Source organism: Mobula birostris, chromosome 5 (genome assembly GCF_030028105.1).
Source record: "Mobula birostris isolate sMobBir1 chromosome 5, sMobBir1.hap1, whole genome shotgun sequence".
In the NCBI taxonomy this organism is placed as follows: Eukaryota; Metazoa; Chordata; class Chondrichthyes; order Myliobatiformes; family Myliobatidae; genus Mobula; species Mobula birostris.
The window spans coordinates 58549671-58568817 of record NC_092374.1 but is presented as its reverse complement, the minus strand read 5'-3'; the positions used below and the strand labels follow the sequence as shown (position 1 = coordinate 58568817).

At 42.3% G+C, this 19147-nt stretch overlaps 1 protein-coding gene across 8 annotated transcripts in view; it reads right to left on the bottom strand.

Moving 5' to 3' along the window:
- pip5k1ba (phosphatidylinositol-4-phosphate 5-kinase, type I, beta a) overlaps nt 1-19147 on the bottom strand; it is a 175829-nt gene that overhangs the window by 145440 nt on the left and 11242 nt on the right. The window contains exon 1 of one of the 8 annotated variants that reach the window (XM_072258077.1): nt 6689-6740. The exons of the other annotated variants lie outside the window; for them this stretch is intronic. The gene's annotated coding sequence lies outside the window, so the exon portion shown is untranslated. Of the gene's footprint in view, nt 1-6688; nt 6741-19147 lie in introns of those variants that run through there. 8 annotated transcript variants of the gene reach the window in all.

Below are 19147 nucleotides of genomic sequence, written 5' to 3'. Positions count from 1 at the left end.
GCTTAGATGGAATACGAAGGTAAGCTAGCCAATAGTAAAGAGGATACCAAAAGTTTTTTTTATATATAAAGTTAAGAGTAAGTATCAGACTGCAGGAGAGGTAATAATGGGGACAAGGCAATGGCTTATGAACTGAATAAGTATTTTGCATCTGACTTTACCGTGGAAGACATGAGTGTTATGTTGAAAGTTCGAGAACATCATGGGGCAGAAGTGAGTGAAGTTGCCATCACCAGGGAGAAGTTGCTTGGGGAACTGAAAGGTCTGAAGGTAGATAAATCACCTGAACCAGATGTTCAACACTCTTGGGTTTTGAAAGAGGTGAATTAAGAGATTGTGGGGGCATTAGTAATGATCTTTCAAGAATCAATAGATTCTGGCATGATTCCAGAGGACTGTAAAATTGCAAATGTCACTCCAATCTTCAAGAAGGGAGCGAAGCAGAAGAAAGGAAATTATTGGTCAGTTAGCCTGACCTCAATAATTGAGAAGATGTTTGAGTTGATTGTGAAGGATGTAGTTTTGGTACTTGGAGGCATATGACAAAATAGGCCAAAATTATAATGGTTTCCTTAAGGGAAAAAATTGCTTGACAAATCTGTTGGAATTGAAGAAATAACAAGCAGGATTAACAACGGAGGATCGGTGGATGCAGTGTACTTGGATTTTCAAAAATTCTTTGACCAAGTGCTGCACGTGAGACCATGATGTTACGGGAAAGGTACAGTATTAGCATGTATAGAGCATTGGCTGATTGGCAGGAGACAAAGAGTGGAAATAAGGGGAGCCTTTTCTGGTTGCCTGCCAGTGACTAGTTGTGTTCCACAGAGGTCTTTATTGTGACTGCTTTTTAAATTATTTGTCAATGATTTGGATGACGGAATTGATGGCTTTCTGGCCAAGTTTGTGGACAACAATAAGATAGGTGGATGGGCAGGTAGTGTCGAAGTAGAGAGGCTGCAGAAGGACTTAGATTAGGTGAATGGGCAAAGAAGTGGTTGATGGTATAATGTTGGGAAGTGCATGGTCATGCACTTTGGTAGAAGAAATAAAAGTGTAGAATACTTTCTAAATGGAGAGCAAATTCAAAAATCTGAGGTGCAAAGAGCCTTAGAGTCCTCATGCTAGATTTCCTAAAGGTTCATTTGTAAGATTGAGTTAATTGTGCCAATGTTAGCATTCATTTTCAGAGACTAAAATATAAAAGCAAGGATGTAATGTTGAGGCTTTATAAAGCACTAGTGAGGCCTCACTTGGAGTATTGTGAGCAGTTTTGGGCCCCTTACTGAAGAAATTGTGCTGACTGTGCTGACATTGGAGAGCATTCAAAGGTGGCTCAGAAAAATGATTCTGGGATTGAAATGCTTATTATATGAGGAGTGTTTGATGTCTCTGGGCCTGTTCTCATTAGAATTTAGAAGAATAAGGAGGGATCTCATTGAAACCTGTTGTATGTTGAAAGGTCCTGTTAAAATTGGATGTGATCTCTTTAGAACTGAGATGAGGAATTTCTTTAGCCTGTGAGTGGTGAATCTAGAATTTGTTCCCACAAGTGACTGTGGAAGCCAAGTTATTGGGTATACTTAAGGTAGAGGTTGATAGTTTCTTGATAAGTCGGCATGAAGGGATACAGGGATGAGACAGGAAGATTGGGGCTGAGGGAAATGGATCAGCCATGGCAGAGCAGACTTGATGGGCCTAATGGCCTAATTCTGTTCCTATGTCTTATGGTCTATGGTCTATTCATTATAGCTCAGCATTGAGTTCTATCATACCCTCAGTTCTAATCAACAAGCTCTAAATTCTGGGCCTCTGTACTTCCCTCTGCAAATAGATCCTTGATTTTCTCAACGGGAGACCACAGTCAGTGCTAATTGGAAGTAACACCTCTCCTCACTGCGCCTCTACTTCCTCAGGAGTCTGCCGGGATTCAGCATCTTATCAAAAACCTTGGCAAGCTTCTACAGAAGTGGCTGAAAGTGTGCTGACTGGCTGCATTATAGCCTGGTATGGGAACACCAATGATTTTGCATGGTAAATCCTACAAAAGGTAGTGGATTTGGCCCAGTACATCACAGGTAAAGGCCTCTCAACTACTGAGCACCTCTACATGAAACGTTGCTCTCCACTCAGGCTCTTTTCTTGCTACTGCCATCAGGTAGAAGATACAAGTGCCTCAGGACTCACCACCAGGTTCAAGAACAGTTACTACCCTTCAACCATCAGGCTCTTGAACAAAACAGGATACTTACACTCATTTAAAGATTCTTATCTTGTTATTTCATGTTTGTTATTCATACCTACATTTGCAGTTTTCTCCTGTTTACAGTTACTGTTCTATAGATTTGCTAAGTCCATCAATGTCTTCAGCAAATCTTAGGTTTGTGATGTTTCTCCCTCCGATGCTGACTGTGTCCACATGGTCTTCAAGGTCAGCCATCTTGACAAAGCCTCCACAAAGTTTGGAATGGAAATAAGTGCTGAGAAAACCAAGCTCATGACAAATGCCTACGGTGCCATCAAAACAGACATCTCAGTCCATGGTCAGAAACTTGAGACAGTGCAGCAGTTCAAATACCTGGGGGCCATCATCAGTGATGAAGGATCAAGACCAGAAGTGCTGGCAAGAACCGCACAATGACTGCACTTTCCAAACTCAAGACAATATGGAGGGACAGCAACATCACCATGAAGTACAAGATCAGACTCCCAGGTGCATTGGTATTCTCCATCTTCCTGTACACATGTGAGACAAGGACCCTCACAGCAGAGCTACACAGGAAGATACAGGCATTGGAAATGAGATGCTATCGCAACATCTTGAGCATCTCATACTTGGACCACATCACAAACGAGCAGGTCCACAAGGGAATCCAGCACCACATTGGCCCCCATGAAGACCTTCTCACAATGGTGAAGAAAAGAAAGCTGAGTTGGTACGGCCACGTAACAAGATCCAGTGGCCTTGCAAAGACCGTTCTACAAGGAACTGTGGAGGGGAAAAGAAGGAGAGGTAGACAGAGGAAAAGATGGATGGACAACATTAGAGAATGGACAGGGAAAACATTTGCGGTGACTCAGGCTCTGGCACACAACCGCGACAGATGGAGCAGACTGGTGCAAAGCTTGTCATGATGGCACCCCAACGACTCCAGCAGGAATTAAGGGCGGAAGGAAGGAGATTTGCTAAGTATGCCTGCAGGAAAAGAATTTCAAGGACAGGTATGTACTCTGATAATAAATCTTACTTTTACCTTTTCTTGAACTTTGACATTCAATACCAGCATACCTCACTGATGCATAAATAGTTCACTGCTCTACTCTCCCTACACCCACGACTATGTGGCTAGGCATAGCTCAAATGCCATCTATAAATTTGCTGATGACACAACTGTTGCTGGCAGAATTTCAGATGGTGCTGAGGAAACGTACAGAAGTGAGATAGATCAGCTAGTTGAGTGGTATCACAACAATAACCTTGCACTCAGTGGCAGCAAGAACAAAGAATTTGCTGTGGACAACAGGACAGGGAATCAAAAAGAACACACGCGAGTCCTCATTGAGCAGTCTGCAGTGGAAAGGGTGACCAGTTTCAATTTCTAGGGTGTCAACATCTCTGAGGATCTATCCTGGGCCCAACTTATTGATGCAATTACAAAGAAGGCATGGCAATAGCTATATTTCATTAGGGGTTTGAGGAGATTCTTTGGTATAGGTGCATGATGGAGAGAATACTGACTGGTTGCATCATGGTCTGGTATGGAAACACCAATGCCCTTGTATAGAAAAGCTGACAAATGGTAGTGAATGAAGTCAAGTCCATCTCAAGTAAAGCCCTCCCTACACAGAGCACATCTACAAGGAGTGCTAACAGAGGAAAGCAGTATCCATAATCAAGGACCTCTACCATCCAGGCTGTGCTCTCTTCTCACTGCTGCCATTGGGGAGACGGTATAGGTGCCTCGAGTCCCACACTCACCAGGTTCAGGAACAGTTGTTACCCCCTCAACCAGCTCCTGAATCAAAGTGAATAACTTTACTCACCCAAACATTGAACTGATTCCACAACACATGGATTCACTTTAAGGACTCTACAAATCATGTCCTCATATTACTTGTTGTTATTATTTTGTTTTTCTTTTTGTATTTGCAGAATTTGTAGTCTTTTGGACATTGTTTGTCCATCTTTTGTGTAGTTTTTCCATCGATTCTATTGTGTTTCTTTGATTTACTGTGAATGCCTGCAAGAAATGAATCTCAGGGTAAGAAATAGTATTGTGTACAGTTTTGGGCTCCACAACTTAGAACAGATGTGTTGGTATTGGGGAGGGTCCAGAGGAAGTTCACAAGGATGATTCTAGAAATGAAAGGGTTATCATACGAGGAACATTTGATGGCTCTGGGTCGTATTCACTGGAATTTGGAAGGATGAGGGGGGAAGATCTCATTGAAACCTTTCGAATGTTGAAAGGCTAGACAGAGTTGATGTGAAAAGGATGTTTCTCATGGTGGGAAAGTCTAGGACAAGAGAGCACAGCCTCAGGATGGAGGGGCGTCCATTCAAAACAGAGATGCAGAGAAATTTCTTTAGCCAGAGGGTGGTGAATTGTGGAATTTGTTGCCACATGCAGCTGTGGAGGCCAGGTCATTGGGTGTATTTAAGGCAGAGATTGATAGGTTCTTGATTGGACATGGTGTCAAAGGTTACGGGGAGAAGGCTGGGAAATGGGGTTGAGGAGGAGAAAAAAAAATCAGCCATGATTTCTGCTCCTATGTCTTATGGACATATCGTTTAGGTACTTTGTTAATAAATTTACTTTGAACTTTGAATTAAACTTGTACTTAAGCTCCAAATCAGACCGAAACACTCACAAATGGCCCCAGAAAAGATCACAGACCTTGTGTGCAAACATTGTTTGAATTGGTTAGGGAGAGGCTCAATGAACAGCAATGTTCAACCTAATTATATATTTTGCTGTGTCATATCTTGACTATTACATGCTGGGATAATCAAAATATTATATTATACTCAAACTTACATTTGTTTTGCTGGTATTGAAGAATACAGGAGAAATGCAGGGGGAATAACCATTATACAAAGAAAATATTCTTTAATTCTTTTTTGAATTATGGGTGTCACCAAAAGGCCATAATTTACTGCCTCTCTCTCAGAAAAGTAGTAATGACAGTCTTCTTAAATCACTGCACTCTCTATATTAAAGGTATTCCCAACATGTTGAGTAAAGAGTTGAACAATTTAAATCTAGTGACAATCAAGGAATATTCTCAAGTCAGGATAACATACAACTTGGTGTGATGTCTTTGTACATTTTGCTTTTATTTTTCCAATTGGTAGAGGTCACAGATCTACAAAAAGTTGTAGCAGCAGCCTTGGGTGTAAATAGCAGTACACTTTGTGGTGAGTACACACAACAGCCATGAGGTGATGGAGATAGCAAGAATATTTATTGTGACCACTGAGGTGGCAATAAAGTGGGCTGCTGCCCTGGATTGTGTTGAGATGCTCAAGAACTGGTTAAGTCAAATGCATTCCACTATAATAGTGCCTTGTGAATTTGTGAGAAATAGAATGCTTAGGGTGGTGAAAGGAATGGCAATGAAGAGGACTACTAAATGAGCTTCATTTTGTTGAGGCTACATTTATTCAGGGAAAATTGAGAATATTGTATCTCACTCCTGACTTGTGCCTTGCAGAAAGCAGAAATTAATGGTGCCTCCCAGAACACTGACAATTGGAGAATTGATTATATTAATGCCACGGTATTTCAAAGGTACGTAATTGTACTCTCCTCTCTAGGAGATGTTCATTGCCTGGCACAGAGGGAAAAAAAAGTTACACTACAAAAGGTAATGAGTTTCAAATGATCAGGGATGACTGCTTGCTTACTGGACCATCTATGCTTATTGTATTCAACCTGCAATTCAATGTCAAAGACAAACGCATTGAATCCGGGTGGAAAAAGAAATTGAAATGTGTTGCAAATTTACATATAATAAATTATTAAGTGCAATGCAAAACATTTATAAATGATTATAATGTGATTTTTTTTGGGCTAGATTTTGTCCCTGTGGCTTGAATTTTGTGACCTTATTGGCATTAATTATACTCAAAGTCATTGGCAATTTGGCCCATAACCCTGAAGTTCTGTTGTTTCAATTAAAGAAAAGGAAAACTTTTTTTCTTAATGATTTGGAGCAGAGATTATTTGTGCAATATCATGATTTACTGATGGAAATTAGTGCCAGTCTACATCTATACTGGGGGAACAGCAAATGGACTGAGGCACAGGAGATAATTACATGCTGCATTTAGAACATTTGGGGTGATTATGTTATTCAATTCATTTGGTCTGAGCACCAAGATGGATTAGATTCAGAAGAAAAATCAAATTTTCAAACATCATGATTGCTTTTCACAGTAACACAGAACATGTGTGTCCAATACATGAATATGAATTACATATTATTCTTTGGAAGGACATCTGTAGTCATCATTACCATAACTGCCCCTCCTCTCTTTTGCTCCCAATATGTTATTCATCTCACTATTGTGCCTCCTTTCTTTATCCCACTAAATCCTAGAGCCTAAATGCCCAGAGTTTCAGTGTCCCTCCATTTTTAGACCTCTGTTCTTCACCTTGTGATATCCTACAACTGGTGGACTCACCTTCTGATACCCAGGCTGAATCTCCTTTGGGCAACTGATACTGAATGTTTTCATCAGCCTTCCAGATCCCAATGAAATTTATTCATTTCCAACAATGCTGGAAAACTGAGCAGTTCAAGCAACATCTGTGGAAAGTGAACAGAGTTTACATTTCTGACTAAAAACCTTGCATCATAATGGGAAAATTAAAACCCAAGTTGCAGAGAGGTTAGGTCATAGATGAATGGAGCAAAAGAAATTCATCAATGGGGCAAAGCCAGGGTTACTGAGGTAATTATGTTGTTTACCAAGCCATCAAGCAAATAGAACAATTAGAGAGTGAGAATTGCTGGGGTACTTAATGAGGTAGACATTTTGTTGAAAGATTAGAGAAATGAGGGCCATGGGAACTGGCACAGAAGGGAAAGTAAGCTCGAAGGCAGACCAGTCATCATCATATTCAATTGTGGAACAGGCCTGAGGGACAGAGTAGCCTACTCTTGCTCTTATCTTCCTATGTAAAACAAAGGAACATAGAAAAGTTGTGAGTTGTTACCGAAACATGATCCCAAAACAGTAACATCACAAAGACTCTTCATCAGTAGATAATAACAACTATTTTGGTCTTAACTAGTTTCCCAAGCTACACTTTCATCCAAATTAAGTTACAATTAGGGGCTTTGTATCACTGCAAGTTAAATTGGAAGTTTTAAATTGATCTCAATGAGAAAAGAAAAACTAGTAATTGAAAGCTTCCAATTTATTAACACAGCATTTGGCTTATTTACACTTTGAAAATAAGTCAGAGGGAAGTATTAGGGTTCATTCTATTTACCAAAAGGAATGGGTGTGTTGCTGGCCACTTCCAGTAAGATGGCGGCATGCTTCCATGTAGTGGCATCGTCAGGTCTAATCAAAAATGTATTTGTTCATCTTGTACACCACTTGCATGATCACAAGTCGCTGCTGGGTACTAAGAACATCAAGTACTGTAGTACTATCCCATCAGCATTGGCTTGATGACGATGGAGCTGGGCTTACTGTGTACCATTGTTATGACTCATTGTTGTGCTGTCGCCTGGACTTGTCATGTGCTGTTGAATGGTGCACAATCCAAAAATAAGTGCGAGTAACTGTCTTGGATTTTTTTTATCGTGATCACGCAACCCTTTTGGTCATTGGTAATGTAGAACACTGCCAGTCTAATTCACTGGTTCTTTGGCAAGACCAGTGGCAGGGGAGTTGGTTGTGGTGAGGACTAGCCCTAGGCCATGGGGTCAGCTGTTGCAGTCGCCCAGGGGAGGAGATCTGAAGCTCTGTGGGCGTGCAGGAATCTGTTTGGGTTGGGTGCTGGCCCCTCCCATCAGTGCTACTCTCCGGTGCCCGTTCGGTGCAAAAGCAAGCTGGACACTCAGGGACTAGGGCTGTATATATTTTTTCTTTCTGATTGTATGTTTTCTGAAATTGTAACCACATTGTAATATTTATGTGACTCGGACACCGGTGTAGATTGAACAACCAACGTTTATTCACCAGACTTCCACTTTTTTAAACCCTTTTCCCCGTCCTGACGTCATACGCACTCTGATAATACGAATACTCACACAATACATTACATCCCCCTTCTCAAGATTTTTTTTGGTAACACTGTGGATTACCAAAACAATGCCTCTAGGTATGCCCTTCTCACAGTGCAACAACTATGACATAAACTAAAAAAAACTTACTTTCTTGTACTGTATTCTGCATTATATTTTACAATACTAATAGCAGTGTATTTTCTTTTACTAACATAGACTAATAAACCTTTTATTTCACACCTTGGAACTTATGACATGTGTGACTTTGCCTCAAACTGTATGTCTAGTCTCTGTATCTAGCTGGAAGTTTGACTTGTCTCCCAGACCGTGTGTGATACAACTGTGACTGTGCTTGACCTTCATCCATGTCAGTCTCTTGAGTGACCTCTGTGTCTTTGCAGTCTGCATCACTCTTGGTGTCGTCTGTTTCCATGTCTGTATCTGTGGAAATGTCCTGTGCACCTGTACGTGGAAACTCATTCTCGCCGGTCTTCAGCAGATGCTTCCTGTTCCTACTGTAGACTCTTCCATTCAGCGTGCGAACTATGAAGGATCTTGGTTGCTGACGTCTGTTCACAACCACAGCTGGTTGCCAAGTGTCCCCTCTCTGTATTCTGATATTTTCACCTGTATGTAGATCTGGCAACTGTATTGTATGTCTGTCATAGTAGCTCTTTTGCTTTATTTGCTTGTACTTTTGCTTGTCATGTACTTGAGCATTACCTTCAGGAGTCAGTAGAGTTGTGGATGTTGGCAGTTTGGACTTCAGACGATGTCCCATCAACAGCTACACAGGAGAGAACCCCACACCCTCGATCGGTGTGTTGCGGTATTCAAGCAGAGCAATGTAAGGGTCACTGTTGCTGCTTTGTGCCTTCTTGAGCATGCTCTTGACAGTTTGTACAGTTCTCTCTGCTTGTCCATTAGACTGAGCGTGCCCTGGACTGGAAGTAACATGTTGAAATTCCCAGCTTTCTGAGAACCCTCTGAACTCACCACTGGCATATTGTGGACCATTGTCACTAACAACGACATCCGGAATCCCATGTCTTGTGAATGTCGACTTCATTGTGGTAATGACACCTTGACTGGACGTGTCACTTAACTTGGTGATCTCCGGATATTTTGAATAGTAGTCCACACAAAACAGATATTCCGTACCATTGTAGTGAAAGGGATCTGTGCCAATCTTCTCCCATGGTCTTCCTGGTAGTGGGTGAGGAAGCAGAGGCTCTCTTGGATTGCTGTTTTTGTTTTCATTACAGACAGCACACTGAGACACAATATCTTCTATCTGAGTTGACATGCCTGGCCAATAGAGAATGTCTCTTGCAATACGTTACACACATGTACTATTTATGCTATACGCTATGTGCAATGCATTGTATGCTGTTGGTGATATGCTTGCACCTTGGCCCTACAGGAATGCTGTTTCGTTTGACTATATTCATGTATAGTTGAATGACAATTAAACTTGAACTTAAAACTTAGAGGAGCAATAGAGATTATTCCTCATCTCTAATTGGCCTCAAGCAGCTGGTTGTGAGTCACAGCCTATTCTATGCAAATCATTATTATTTGTTAAATGTAAACAAACTGAGTTCCTTGTTACAGATCGACCCAAGATAACGAATAGGTTCTGTGTTATGGATGCTGTAGGATAATTTTCAAAGTAAAATTTATTATCAGAGTACATACTTGTCACCATGTACAACCCTGAGATTCTTTTTTCTGAGGGCATATTTAGCAAATCTATAGAACAGTAACTGTAAACAGGATGAATGAACACACTGTGCAAATGCAAATATAATTTTGTTCATAAGCTGGAAAATGCACAAGAAATACTCAACATGGTAACCATTCCTGTACAGTATTGTAATGAATGGCATAAAACTTATGCAAGACTAACAAGGAACAATTAATAAAAAGAGTGAGATAGAGAGGAGACTAGCTCTACCCTTCATTGGAATGAACAGGTGTACGTAGGTCAGGCTTCAGAATTTAAGGATATTGTGAGAGCTTGTTCATATGTCGGGAAGTCAGTAAATCAGGTATTCCTAACCAAGGAAGTCTGGTATTACATTGATGTGCTTCCTGTTATTTTTGAAATCAATGAAGATTTAATTAAAAATTGATTTGGATTAACTGTTATGGTACTAAACACCACTTGCCATTTAATCAGATGAAAACTTGGCTCACAAGAGAAACTGTAGATGCTGGAAATCTGGAGCAGCACACACAAAATGCTGGAGGAGGAGGAAGCAGGAAAGTCCTGATGAGATACTGCAACACTGTTTATAGATGTTACATATCACAGCACCATGACAGCATAAGAGAATGTTTTGGCAAAGTGGATCAGGTCGCCAATCAGCAAGTTCCTTGGGAGTTGATGGAGCTGCACTCTTCCAGGCAGAGAGAGAGCAGTTTTACTTTTGACTTGTACCAAAGAGATGGTTGTTACTATAGCCATGGTATGTGTGTGGCTGGTTCAGTTAGAGCCTATTAATGAGAATGGTTTAAGAGTTATTCACATTGCTGTGAAGTTGTTTCCTCAGACCACACTGGTGAGCAAACAAGGAATTACAAATGATTTAGTAGCTTCAATTTGGCTCTTACTGACCTCGGATTTTTAAAATTGTATATTTGATTTAATCAAGTTGCACGCCCTGATCAGCAATAAACTAGTATTTACAACTAGGATTTCCACCAAGGAGAGAAATCAGTATCTGCTACATACAGCCAGAAATACAGGGAGGCTGTAATACATCAGTGTCTTTCACAGCCTCAGGATATCCACGTTCATTTTACAGATCCAATGTAGTCTCTATAATTAACCGAAAACATGGCAGTATGGTAGTGCAGTAGCTAGCACAACCCTACAGTACCAGTGACCTGGGTTCAATTCCTGCCACTGCCAGTAAGGAGTTCCAGGGTTTAGTTCTCCCCATGACAATGTGGGTTTCCTCTGGGTGCTCCGTTTCCTCCCACAGTTCAAAGACTAATCTACAGTTGGCAGATTAACTGACCATTGTAATTTTTCCTATGATTAGGCTAGGATTAAATCGAGGGATTGCTGGGCAGCATGGCTCGAAGGGCCAGCAGGGCCTATTCTATGCTTTATCTCAATAAATAAGTAAAATAAAAATAAAATTAACTTATATATAGCAATGTCACAATGACCATTGAAGTACTCTGCTGACCAGAGCACTGGGGAAAATATAAAACATAAAATCATTTGCATGCACCTGAAAGAGAAGGAGCCTCAGCCTAAAGTTGAATACAAGAGATAGATCTCTAACTGTGCATCCATTCCTCAATGGCACTGAGGTGTCAATCTGGTCTTTTTTATACTGGAGCTCCTGGACTGAGACCTGAACCACTGCCTTCCTATTTTCTAGCTGAGGGAGAGCCAATGTATTAAACCACCGATGTACCCAAAATGGAGGGCAAGCAGAGAAAAAAAATGAAACCATTAAATATAGTGCAATTCCAAATGACCGACCACAGCATTCCTGAAACACTGGGTGAGCTACTGTAACAAAGAGAAAATGACAGCCATGGATCACTAATTAAATCAAAACTGAATATCTGAAAAAAATCCTAAAAACAAACTGCATCGTTTAATACAAGCCAAGCCAACATTATTGTCATATGCCAGGGCTTTCAGGCCCTGGAACAGTACCACCAAAGACTCTTATGAAAGATTTTGAGGATCAGCTGAAAGGACAGACACACCAGTGTACTGGAGAAGGTCAGCACGTACAGCATCTCTAACAAGGTAAAGCAACACCAATTCCAATGGATAGATTATGTCACCCAGATGCCTAACTCACATATTTCCAAACTACTACCATTACCATATACACAAGTACAGTGAGGTGCAGGTACAATGAAAAACTTGCTTGCAGCGGATCCACAGGCAGACATGCAGCATATAAATATACACAAATTACACCTAATGTTGCAATAAAATACTGTGCAAAACAAGAAATAAATGCAAAAAAAAACAAAAAAAAAATTCAGAGTCATGTCCATGGTTGTGCAAGAGATCTGAAGTTGCATTTCTGAGGTAGGGTTAGGGTTTTAGAGGTTAGTTCAAGAACCTGATTGTTGTAGGAAAGCAGCAGTTTCTGAACCTACTGATGTGGAACTTCGGATTCCTGTACCTCCTGCCCAATGGTAGAAATGAAAAGACGACATGACTCCTGTGGTGGAGATCTTTGATGATTGATGTTGTTTTCATGAGGCAGTGCCTCCTATAGATGCTGTCAGTGGTGGGAAGAGGAAAAAATGGTCCATCCCCCAGCCCTAATTCTAGCCAGAAATTTTGCCTCCCTCAAGGGATCACACAGCTTTGTATGGGATTTGGTGTGACTATTTGTTGTGAGAGACAGGAACTCACAAGTGAGACTAACTTTGCAGCCCAGAGGGCCTGTGGTCATTGGTGTTCTTATGCCTAATATGATGTAGTCACTTGCAATCCCCAGGCTATCTAACAACCCTCACCCAGACTCAGATAATGTAAATCTTCCCCACTGCACTGACCATGCAGTACTCTTCCTATGTCGGACTTTGATGCTATAGGTACAAAACCCACTTCTGAGAATAAAGCACAAACTTTGAGGTGCAAATGCTGTACCTTTTTTTTAGTGCTGCACTGTCAAAAGTGTCAATTTCCCCACGATGGATGCAAGAGGTGCTAAGACTCTATTTCAAAGAAGAAAGAGGGACTTCTACTCTATGTCCTGCCAATATTTATACAGTCAATCTACTCTCAATCATCAATAAAATATGACTGACAATGCCATCCAGCTGCTGTTGCACTTTTGGGTTTTGAAATATATTGTTGTTCCTTTATCATTGCAGGTCTAAATCCTCTAAGTGCCTACACAACAGCACAATGAGAAGAACATAGTAATCATTTCCAGTTATGGATGGATCCTGAAAAATGAATAAATTAATTCTGGAGGTCAACCAAGGTGTTGAGCAGCATTACAGGATTCTCATTCATATTCCTAATTGGCCTCTTGGTCCCACCTGATCCTATTTCCAATCTCCTTCTAGATCTGTGTACCTCTACCTCTAGCCTCTTTAATCACCCCATCAATCACAGCTACGTCTTAAGACGCTAAGGTTCCAATCATTTTCCTGAAACCACTGTGCCTCTCTCCCTTCCCCTCCCCATAAAACGTTCAGAAAAATCAACTATCAAGCTATTACCCTATAATCTCATGTAATATGGCATCAATTATTTTGATAATGTAGCACAGTTGCACAGAAAATAGTGTCATTACCTCAAATCAAGAGAGCTCTGTTCAATCCTAATCTCACGTGCAGCTGACACGACAGTGTGGCCTTCATCTGGGTCCTCTAGTTTCTTTGCACAGCCCAAAGAAGAGCAGGCTGGTAGGCTAATTGCCTTCTGTGAATTGCCCCAAGTGTGGAAGTGAGAGGCAGAGTCCGGAGAGAGGAGTTGAAGATGCGAAAAGAACAAAATGGGGATTAATGCAGGATTAGTTAAATGGGTGTCCGATGGTTAGAAACGATTCAGTGGGCCGAAGGGCCCGTTTCTGTGCTGCTCCTCTGTCTCCATGCTCCTTGGAAAAGTCTTACACATTTTACCTATATTAAAGTAAATATGATATAAAATCTTCCTCTGTAACAGAATGCCTTTTAATTTATGGATGTCATTCTATTATTTAACTTTCCTAATTTATTCAAGAACTAACTTCCTTCACAAATTCAATTCATAGAGAGAGTCAAATTACATTCTGCAGAACACCTCTATAATTAAAAAAAGAGAAACTGTGCTAAATTGCATGGTGTAGAAGTTCCTGTTACTGGTATGGTCTTTATTTGAAGTTGTCCCAAGTCACATGGGCAAGAGTTGCCTTGGTCATTTCACCTTTTCTGTTGAATCTTTATCTGCATTGACTAACTTCCACAATGAACAGGAAGCTCAGGTCACATGAAAGAACAGGATCTATCACTCCACTGGATATGCACTGAAGAACCATGCCCGTAACTTGGCTTTCAATGCTTTTGGGAGATAACCGCAGGTTACAACTGGCCATTGATACAAAGCTGAGCTGAAAAGTGGCAGATGGAGTTCAATCTGGAGAAGTGTGAAGTGATACACTTCGGAAGGTTGCACTTGAAAGCAGAGTATAACATTAATGGCAGGATCCTTATTGTTGAGAAACAGAGGGATTTAGGGTCTACATCCATAGATCTCGACCTCTCGGTCTCCATCTCTGGAGACAGACTGTCCACTGACATCTTCTACAAACCCACTGACTCTCATAACTACCTCAACTATATCTCTTCCCACCCCGCCACATGCAAAAATGCCATTCCCTAGTCCCAGTTCCTCCGTCTCTGCCGCATCTGCTCCGAGGATGAGGTTTTCCGTTCCAGGACATCTCAAATGTTCTTTTTCTTTAAGGATCGTGGTTTCCCTTCTGCTGTCATCAATGATGCCCTCACCCGCATCTCCTCCATTTCGCGCACTTCGGCTCTCACCCCATCCTCCCGCAGGGACAGAGTTCCCCTTGTCCTCACCTACCACCCCACTAGCCTCCGGATCCAGCACATTACCCTCCGCAACTTCTGCCACCTTCAACAGGACCCCGCCACTAAGCACATCTTTCCCTCTCCACCCCCCCCAGGGATCGGTCCCTCCCCACGGATCTCCCACCTGGCACTTATCCCTGTAAGCGCAAGTGCTACACCTGTCCCTACACTTACTCTCTTGCCACCATTCAGGGCCCCAAACAGTCCTTCCAAGTGAGGCCAGACTTCACTTGTGAGTCTGTTGGGGTCACCTATTACATCTGGTGCTCCCGGTGCGGCCTCCTCTACATCGGTGAAACCCGACACAGATTGGGGGACCGCTTCGTCGAGCACCTCCGCTCCGTCCGCCAAAACAGACAGGATCTCCCAGTAGCCACCCACTTCAACTCTGCTTCCCACTCCCATTCAGATATGTCCATACATGGCCTCCTCTACTGCCATGATGAGGCTAAACTCAGGTTGGAGGAGCAACACCTCATATACCGTCTAGGTAGTCTCCAGCCCCTTGGTATGAAAATAGAATTCTCCAACTTCCGGTAATTCCCTCCCCCTCCCTTCCCCTATCCCTATGTCACTCTGCCCCCTCCCCCAGCTGCCTACCACCTCCCTCTTGGTTCCCCCTCCTTCTACTACCCATTGTGTTTTCCCCTATTCTTTCTTCACCTTTCCTGTCTATCACCTCACTGCCTCCCCTTTACCTTTCCCCTTACTGGTTTTTCACCTGATACCTACCAGCCTTCTCCTTCCCATCCTCCCCCCACCTTCTTTATAGGGCCTCTGCCCCTTCCACCTACAGTCCTGATGAAGGGTTCTGGCCCGAAACGTCAACCGATCTTTTCCACGGATGCTGCCCGACCTGCTGAGTTCTTCCAGCGTGTTGTGAGTGTTCCTTCAAAGATGCGATGCAAGTTGATAGGGTGGTTAAGAAAGTTTATGGTGTGGTAATAAAAGTGTTGGCTTTTATTAGCTGAGGGATTGAGTTCAAGAGCTGAGGTAAGGTTACGTTATGTTGAAGTTATAGGTATGCCTATCGCCCTACTCTTCTCACTTTATACTAATGACTGTGAGGCCAAGTACAGCTTCAATGTTATATTTAAGTTTGCTGACAACAACACCTTATTGGCCATATCAAAGGTGGTGACAAATTGGCATACAGGAGGGAAATTGAAAATCTTGTCAAGTGGTGCCATAAGAACAACTTCTCACTCAATGTCAGCAAAACCGAATACAATACAGTAGTTGATTATACAGGAGGAGGAAACTGGAGGCCCATGAGCTAGTACTCATGAGGGGATCGGGGGGGGGGGGGGGGCTGGTCAGTAATTTCAAATTCCTTGCCATTATCATTTTGGAGGATCTATCCTGGGTCCAGCATGTGAGTGTCATTACAAAGCATGGCAGCTTCTCTGCTTTCTAAGAAGTTTGTGTAGACCCGGCATGTCATCTGAAACCTTGACAAACTTCTATTGATGCACAGTGGAGAGTATCCTGACTGACTGCATCATGATCTGCTATGGAAACACTAATGCCCAAGAGAAGAAAAACCTATTAAATGTGGTGGATATAGCCCTCCTCACCACTGAACACATCTACAACGAGCACTGCCACAGAAAGCAGCATCCATCAAGGACTCCCACCATCCAGACCATGCTCTTTTTGCACTGCTACCATTAGGAAGGGGGAAAACAAGCCTTAGGCCCCACACCACCAGATTCAGGAACAGTTATTACTCTCAACCATCAGGCTCCTGAACCAGCATGGATAACTTCACTCAACACTGAACTGATTCCACAGCCTATGGATTCATTTTCATTCTCAGTATTATGTATTAACTAATTTATACTGTATTTTTGTATTGGCACAGATTTGTCTTCTTTTGACCATTGATGATCAGTCTTTGTTTCATTTTATTTCTTCATTCTACTGTGAATTTCTGCAAGAAAATGAATCTCAGGGTAGCATAGGGTGATATATACGGTATATACTTCCACAACAAATTTACTTTGAACACACTTGCATAACAATGTGAAACATCCCAGTTGTTTCTCCAGAAGTTTTACAGGATCAGAGTTTATGGAAGAAAAGGAGGCCTTGGTTCAGGTGGCCCAATGTTTTGGGCCAGGTGCCTTGAAGGAATCACCAGAAACTATGGATCAAACCCATAGACTTCCCAGGTCTCACAGCATGGGTTCATGGAGGAGCCACTGGATTCTACCTCCAATTTAATATTCAACCAATCAAAACAGTTTAATTTGGTCATTATCAGCTTGTTGCGTGCAGAAACTGATTGTGGGCAAATTAGCTGCCATCTCATATTCCAAAGATTGACTTGGAATGTTTTTGGATGCCCTCGGGTAGGGGAAAGGCACAGAGAAAATGCAAATCCTTTCATTCCTTCTCTTGCAATATGTTGACACTTTGCATTCCTTTTGGCCTTCTAATTAACTCGCAGTGAGGAGAATATTTTGTGCTTCTACATCTTCAGGCTGGAAGTGCTGTAAGGAATTGTCAACTCATGACTTCCACTGCCCCCCCGCCCCCCGCTTCCCCAGTATTAAAATCGATCGCAATTGTTTCATACTGGTTAAAACAGGATAGAAAAAATAGAAAAAATATCCTCTGCAGTAGGAGAGTTGAGAAAAACAAAACACTAAATCCCGTGATTAAACTGCACGAGGCTGCAGAAACCAACACTCCTGACCCCTGTTACCTGGTATCATGACTAATGAGGGAGAAAACAAAAGGTTGCACATACCGTTGCCTGGCAACTTGACTGACTGCTGTGGGTCTGACTCTAACCCGTCAAATATTCTACAGCAGTGCCACAGGATTAAAAACACTACATGCAAAAAGGCAGTTGTTAAAATGGTATAGGGCTCCCCTGCATCCTCTTCTCCCTCCTCTGGGCCTATTCTCCCAAACATTCCATTGAATTGCTATTAAACTGGAAGGAGAGCAGAGGAGATTTATGGGAATGCTGCTGGGACTCGATGGATTGAGGCATGGAGAGAGGTAAAGGAGTTTAGTGCTTTATTCACTGAGGCATGGAGAAGGAGGGGCAATCTTATAGAGGTAAATAAAATTATGAGGGGCACTTGTATTCTTTTCTTAAGGCCAGCGAGTCATGAATGAGGGTGCAGGTTAAAGGAGAGAGGGGAAAGATTTAATAGGAACCCGAGAAGCACCTGTATCTACCTAGAAAGTGTAGTTTATGGAATGAGCTGCCAGAAGTGACTTAGGCAGTTACAATAACAATATTTTAAGGAGGACTTGGACAAGTACCTAAGAAAGCTTGAAGGAATATAGGGCAAATGGGAATAGCAGAGATGGGAATTTCTGTTGGCATGGACCAGTTGGGTCATAGGGCCCCACTTCCATGCATATTAGATTAGATTAGATTATGAGGACACTCAGTACTCGTTTATTGTCATTTAGAAATGCATGCATTAATAATGATACAATGTTCCTCCAGAGTGATATCACAGAAACACAGGCCAAACCAAGACTAAAACTGACAAAACCACATAATTATAACAAATAGTTACAACAGTGCAAAGCAATACCGTAATTTGATAAAGAGCAGACCATGGGCACAGTAAAAAAAAAGTCTCAAGTCCCGATAGCCCCATCATCTCACACAGACGGTAGAAGGGAGCAACCCTCCCTGCATGAACTCCCAAGCGCTCCAAACTTGCCGATGCATTGGAAGCACCCGACCGCAGTCGACTCTTAGTCCGTCCGAAAACTTCGAGCTTCTGACCAGCCCTCCGACACTGAGCACCATCTCAGCCAAGTGCTTTGACCCCGCCCCAGCCGCCGAGCAACAAGCAAAGCTGAGGACTCGGGACCTTCCCCTCCGGAGATTCTGGATCACACCTTAGCAGCAGCAGTGAAACAGGCATTTCAGAAGTTTCTCCAGATGTTCCTCCGTGCTTCTCACGTCTGTCTCCATCAAATCAGGATTGTGCACAGCACCCTACTTGACAGATATCGTTCACCAGAGTGGCCGCTGCAAGCTGTGTCGCGTCGCCATCTTCTCCTCCTCCTCCTCCTCTGCATGACTAGGATATTTGAACTGGCTTGGGATTTATCCATTTTCCTTTAAGATGCATGTCAGAAGGCATTACCGACTTGGCCAGCATTTACTGCCCTTTCCTGAACTGAGTGCCTTACTAGAGTACAGGTGGGAGGGAGAGTGGTTCTGGAATCACATAGCTCAGATGGGCAAGGGCAGGAGATTTCCTAGTGGAAGACATGAATAAGCCAGACTGATGATCTGATAGTTTTGAGATTATTACCAACACTAGCTTTCCAAATGTATTTAATT